Below are 7,500 nucleotides of genomic sequence, written 5' to 3'. Positions count from 1 at the left end.
CTCTCTCTCTCTCTCTCTCTCTCTCTCCTCTCTTCTCTTCTCTCTCTCTCGCGCTCTCTTTCTCTCTCTCTCTTCTCTCTCCCTCTCCCTCTCTCTCCCTCTCTCTTCCTCTCCCTCTCCTCTCTCACCCTCTCTCTTCTCTCCCTCTCTCTCCCTCTCTCTCTCTCTCTCTCTCTCTCTCTCTCTCTCTCTCTCTCTCTCTCTCTCTCTCTCTCTCTCTCTCTCTCTCTCTCTCTCTCTCTCTCTTCCATTCTCTCTCGCATTGAATAACATCGTCTGCTAACAGCCAGAACAAAATCTGTAAATTATCCTTTTTTATCTTATTTATTTTCTATTTATCTATTTATTAATTAATTTATTCATTTATTTACAATAAAAGATATCGTAGTTAAGCCCTTATCTACACTGACGCTCTTCATGTATATTTTTCTGGCTATAAACAGACAATTTTATTCATACTTAAGCGAGACCTCACTTAAACGACCACTACGAAGAAGTGGACGTTTTCCTCCCATTCTCCCTCCTCCCTCCTCCCTCCTCCCTCCTCCCACTCTTCCCCCTCCTCCTCCCAATCACTCTAGTCCTCCTCTACTCCTCCTCTACTCTTCCTCCTCCCCTCATCTTCCTCCCCTCCTCTTCCTCCCCTCCTCTTCCTCCCCTCCTCTTCCTCCCCTCCTCTTCCTCCCCCCCTCTACCTCCCCTCCTCTTCTTCCCCTCCTCTTCTTCCCCTCCTCTTCCTCCCCTCCTCTTCCTCCCCTTCTCTACTCATCCCTCCTCCCCTTCTCTTCTACTCTTCCCTCCTCCCCTCCTCTTCCCTCCTCCTCTCGTCTTCCTTCCTCCCTTCCTCTTCCTTCCTCCCCTCCTCTTCCCTCTTCCCCTACTCCTCCCTTCCCCCTCCTCCTCTGCTCCCTCCCCTTCTCCCATCCTCTCCCCCCCTCTTCCCTCCCCCTATCTCTCCCCCTATCCCTCCTCCCTCCCCTCTCCCCCTATCCCTCCCCCTCCCCCTCCCCCTCCCACCCCAGATCCACTCCATTCCAATCCACCGTTCTAATCACTGACCGCCAATCGTGAAGCTCCAATCACAGGTTGGCCATCCAATCAGACGCCTCATCGTTGACCTTCGGCGTCTATGCACGAGCCTCATCGCAGCGTTCCAATCACTGCTCTCAAACGCCGTCTCATCGACAACCTGATCACGGGCTCGATTCCCAATCAAGATGAACGAGTCAGGAGTCGCAAGCGCGAGAAATCACCCAATCAGGGTGACTGTTCGACTCTGGGTGTTGTAGGTGCTTTTGTAGGTGTTACCGGTTGTAGAGGTGTGATCACGGTTGTAACTGTTGTAGTAGGTTGTATTTTTTTTTTTTTTTTTTTTTTTTTTTGACAAATCTTACGTCACGTCCTCCTCTCCGCGGATTCGAATCCCGCTCCTTTCGTCACGTCCTCCTTGTCGCGGGTTCGAATCCCGCTCTTGTTTACGATTTCCACCTTTGATGTGCCTACCTTAACAAAATTATTTGTAGACAGCCAATAACGATTGGCTAGATATTTTCAATCAGTTAATTTAAGATAGACCTCATTATTTGGTATTATGTCTCTCTTTATATATTTTATCTTCGCAACAATAGGCGATTCAATTCAGTTGAGGATAGATCCCATGCACATGAGATTAGATATTTATTTTAATAAAATCACCAGACGACAGTTAAGATAAATGTACGAGTATATGATTAACACACGATAAATGACTTATATACAAGTATGATATAATATACAGATGGTGCTGAGGAATTGGTTGAAATCCAGATGGTTCTAGAACAGATGGATGTGATGTCCGGGGTCCTTATTCAGATGGTGTTTATTCAGGTGGTGCTTAAATTGATAGGTTTAGTGTAGTTTGAGTTCGTAAACTTAGTGTAGTACTTACAAATGAACTGTACTACTGAGGGGGCATTTGTAAGTGAGTCAAGCTATACTAATATCTAGACAAATACTCATTTCGTCGTAATTACAGTTTTGTTTGAGAATTTATCAATAGGATAAGGGTATTATTGTATATAAAGATATTAGATACACATATTGAAAAATAATAGTTACATGAATTCAGCATAGTTGAATAGATTTTGGGTAATTATATAATTTTCAATTAATGTTTTTGTTTTTGAGTTATTCTTTACTTATCAATGTATTTATTTAATGGTTTATTGTATATACATTTATTTATTCATCCATTTATTTGTTTTATTTATTTATTTATTTATTTGTTTAATTACTTCTTCATTTACTTATCTATTTATTCATTTATTTATTTTTTATCTTTCTTGCCAACAATAATACTCTTAATATTATCTCACTCATATTCTCACAGATGGTCTTTCCAAATATGGTATTGATCCAGCTGGTGAAGATTCAGCTGGTGTAGATACAGAAGGTTTGCACAGACTTGATATTCAAAATTGTTTACGCAGCTGGGCGTAGATGGTGATGGCATTGATTCAGCTGGTTTGACTCGTGTTTTATTGGTCCACGTAGCGCAAGTACACCACCTGTCGTATACCACCTGTCGTCATCCAGCTGGTAATTACGAATCTTTTGATGAAAATACACTCCTCCCCCACCCCCTCGTTTCCTCTAATGACTATTAACCTGGAAGGGCTTTTCCCCCAGAGACGAAGAGGCAAAGAGGAAGGGATGATAAAGGAGGAGAAGAGGAAGAGGAGAAGAGGAGGAGCATACGCCAGGAGGCGCTGAGTGGCTGCTGCCGAAGCCCTATGCGCCTCTTGGACTGTTGGGGGCAGGTAGGTGTTATTACTTGGAATCGGAAAAGAGTGCTGGATTCGAACCCACAACTTATATAAGATTAGTATGACTCCGAGGAAGTGAATTATGACAAAAATTAATTAATAAAAAAAAACAGAGGAAAGAATAAAGAGAGGAAAAAACGAAGAGAGTATAAGGTAATAAATAAGAGTATTAAAGAGTAACTAATGAAAAATGATAAAGTAGGAGAAGAGTAGAAGGTAGAAAATGAAAATAAGAATGAATTAAAAAGAAAGAATGAAGAATGAAACAAGAGTGAAAGAAGAAAGAATAAGAAGATAGGTAGATGCGAATCGAAGAAAGAGGAGGAGAATTAAAGTAAGAATTAAGAAACAGAAACGATGAAAACGTAAGAGTAAAGAGTGATGAAAGAGGAGATAGAATAAGATAAACTAAAACTTCGAGAAAGACAAAAGAAATTAAATAACACGAAGAAAAATATGAAAGATGAAAGATGAGGAGGAAGAGAAAGAGATTAAAAGTAAACCATAAAAGTAAAAATAAAGATTAAAGAGTAAGAGGAAAAGAGAACGATAAAAGAAAGAGGAAGAGAAGAGTGAAAGATTAAAAAAATCGGTGGATAGATAAAAAGAAATGAATAAGATTAAGAATTATAGAAAGAAGTTAAAAAGGATGAAGGAGAGGATATAAGACTAAAATAGAAAAAAAAGGAGAAATAGAAGGCAATAAATAAAGAAATAGATGAAAAATATGAAGAATTGAACAATGAATAGAAAATGAAAGAGGAGTAGGAAGAAGTGCATAAGATGAAAGATGAGAATAAATGGAGGAGAATAAGATAAAATCAAATCAGATCAAATAGCTTCCCATCAACCTGAACCTAGATCAATTATGCAAGTCAAACCAAATAAGTTTAAGTAGAATTGAAAAAAATAGAACATAATAAAACAATTATAAATTAGAATAAAGAAACAAGATATTGGCAGAACAGCATACGATCAAAGACAATGAGAAAGATGTATTCAAATTAGATAATGAAATAAATTTAAGTAGAATTGAACAAAAAAAGAAAAAGAAAATAGAACGTAATAAAACAATTATAAATTAGAATAAAGAAACAAGATATTGGTAAAACAGTATACGATCAAAGACAATGAGAAAGATGTATTCAAATTAGAGAATAAAATAAGTTTAAGTAGAATTGAAAAAAAAAAGAAAATAAAACGTAATAAACCAATATAAATTAGAACAAAGAAACAAAATATAGGGAAAACAGCATACGGTCAAAGACAATGAGAAATATGTATTCAAATTAGATAATAAAATAAAAACAACAACAGCAGCAATGTATTTTGGGAAGATCAGGAAATGGGGACGCATTGTGTTAGCCAACTAGCGGAGTAGGGACAGAAATGCAGGACAGTAAAGTATGGAGATAGAGTTTGAACGCCAGTTAAGAGAATTTCTGGAATATTGTGCACAGAAAATGGGGAGAAACGCCGACAAAAGAAAATGAGAATTGTATGGATCACAGGAAGAAATAGGGAAGTTGGTTTGTATAGTCTCCATGATGAAATAATTATATGATACTATGAATATAAGATACTGATAATTTGATACAATACTATAATATGGTTTTGTGATTGTTGCTATTTGTTGATAAAACGATGTGGCATGATAATGCAATAATGAGATATGATGACATAGTATTATGATAACTGAACGGAAACATATTTTATACATTTAATTTAGGCTACCACCTTGTGTGTGTGTGTGTGTGATTCACCATGGTCTTTGGACCACGTGTTGGACTCGTGATCGACAGGTATTTCCCTCCCGGAAGAGTGCTCAGAGCTTGTATGTGACCGATCTATTGGTAATGCTTTTGACCTTACACGCACACACACACCCAACTCCCCGCCCACGAGAGTTGGAGTAACGACTCCAAGCGCAGTGATATTGAAATTGTTTTCAGCCCTAGGCAGGATTCGAACCTGGACCGCCGTAATAACAGTCTGGGACTCTATCAACCGCGCCACCGAGAGAAAGTGTGTGTGTGTGTGTGTGTGTGTGTGTGTGTGTGTGTGTGTGTGTGTGTGTGTGTGTGTGTGTGTGTGTGTGTGTGTGTGTGTGTGTGTGTATGTATGTGTGTGTGTGCGCGCGCTTTTTATGTTACAATATTATCCATAAATCGGTCTAATCAAGCTCTGAGTTCTCATCCAGGATGATAATACCTGTCGATCACGAATCATGTATATGATCCAAGGTTGTGGTGAAATAGAATAGAAGCTGAAAACTAGTATTTAGAAGAAATAAAAAGGCATTTGGGAATACAAGGCTTGTGGAGAGAAGTGGAGTGAGGTGGAGTGTAAAGGTGGAAGACTGAGGACAGGTACAAAAAATAAATAGATAATAATAATAACAATTAAAACAAAATAGAATAAAATAAAATTATAATAATTAAAACAAAATAGAATTAAATAAAATAACAATAATAAATTAAAACAACAGAATCAAATCAAATAAGAAATAAACTAATTCTAAAACAAAAGTTTAGAATAAAGAAATAAAACGATATATAAAACAGAAAGCATGATAAGAAACAAAAAAATAAAAATAAAAATAAAATATAGAAACGGGATCAAACAAATTGAAACAAAACAAAACAAAAAAAAGAAATTAAACGAAAGTTCCCCAAAGCGGAGTTGATTCTCAGAGAGCAGGTACAGAGAAATAGAGTTTGAATAGTTGAGGCGATTGACTCGTTGAGTGAGAGAAATTGTCGAAAAGAGAAATTAGTTAGAGAGAGAAATTCTAGAGAGATATTCTAGGCCTCAAGGGGGGAAAGGGGGAAGTGGGGGGAGCCTTCCTTTACAATTTCCTAAGCCCCCCACAGGAACACTAAGACACCATATCCTTATCCCCCCCTGCATGGTATTTACCATGGTCTTGGATCGCGTGTTGGACGCGTGATCAACAGTTGTTACCCTTCCGGATAAGAGCTCAGAGCTTATGTATGAACAGATCTATGGGTAATGCTGTGACCTTACTTAACCGCAAGAGTTGGAGTACCGGCTCGTAACGTAACGATGCTAAGATTATTTCATCCCTGGGCGGGAATCTAACTCGGACCTCTGGGATAGCCGTTGCGAACGGTACCACTACACCGTTATGCGTGTTTGTACGTACATAAATGATTACTTAAACAGAAAAAAAAATTTAAGAGTTGGAGTACCGGCTCGTAACGCAACGATGCTAAAATTATCTCATCCCTGGGCGGGAATCGAACTCGGATCTCTCTCATAGCCGTTGCGAACGGTACCACTACATCATTATGCGTGTTTGTATGTGCATAAATGATTACTTTAACAGAAAATATCCATTGTTAATTTAACCCAATAACCACAAGATAACAACATCTATCAACGGACTCTCTCAGAGACAAACAACTCTGATCCTGGAAGGCTGGAATAACATTCCTGGAATTGACCAGAGGTCCTGGAATCTTTCATCATCCAGTTTCTCAGAAGACGTGATCAGGAACGTGCTTTCCAGACGAAGACCTAACGTGTGGTACTTTTTCTCTCGTGTTCCCAGTGCCGTCAGGTGATTTTATTCATCTCCCTAAATATGGTTTGTAGATAGTTGAATTTCAATCAAATTCTATACTAGAAATCTATGAAATTCGTAAGTTACCATTTGTGCGATTTTTTTTTTCGAAAATGTACAAAAAAAGATTAAAGTCCTTGTAGCATCCACAATTTTTTAGTTCTAATCATTATCTTATTTTGTTTATTTATTCATTTATCTATTTTTATTTAATTTTATTTATCTATTTATTATTATTATCATCATTATCATCATTATCATTATCATCATTATCATCATTATCATCATTATTATCATTACTATCATTATTATCATTATTATCATTATTATCATTACTATCATTATTATCATTATTATCATTATCATTATTATCATCATTATCATCATTATCATCATTATCATCATTATCATCATTATCATCATTATCATCATTATCAGTATTATCAGTATTATCAGTATTATCATTATTATCATTATTATCATTATCATTACTTATTCATTTATTTGTTTATTCATTTATTCATTTATTTCTTTATTTATCTATTTATTTATCTATTTATTTGTTTACTTTATTTTTTTTACAGTGATCAAATATGGTTCTTAGAGCATTTGATGTTAAGGAGCAAAATAGCTTACGCACGACGCCAACATTTTCCCCTTTCTATCCAAGACGCCTCATTTGTCCTTTCATATATTGTCACAGAAAGATCATTTCTAAGCTGAAGAAAGTGTTCTGGTGATCGTTCGAATAAAATATTTACGATTAATTAGCAGAGACTCGGATTATAAAATAGCTGGAACCTCTCAATGATTATTTCCCGTCTGACCTTTTCTCTGAAGAGCAACAAATCAAAAGAAGTCGGATTGTTTTTGAACAGATTTCTCTTTCATTTAATAGAATTAGATACTAAGCACGAAGATGCCTATATTAATAACCGACCAAGCTTATCGTAAGAAATAATAATAAGATTATAAGGATAATGTTGATTATAATAATATAATGATGATAATATTAGATAATAATGATATGATAATGATAATGCATATACCAAGGGCTTTTTCCCCCCGTACAAGGGAGGTAGCCAAAGTCAAAGGCATAAATCCACTCCC

Source organism: Oratosquilla oratoria, chromosome 3, assembly GCF_046742065.1.
Source record: "Oratosquilla oratoria isolate Oo_2021 chromosome 3, ASM4674206v1, whole genome shotgun sequence".
In the NCBI taxonomy this organism is placed as follows: domain Eukaryota; kingdom Metazoa; phylum Arthropoda; class Malacostraca; order Stomatopoda; family Squillidae; genus Oratosquilla; species Oratosquilla oratoria.
This window is presented reverse-complemented; position numbering follows the sequence as displayed.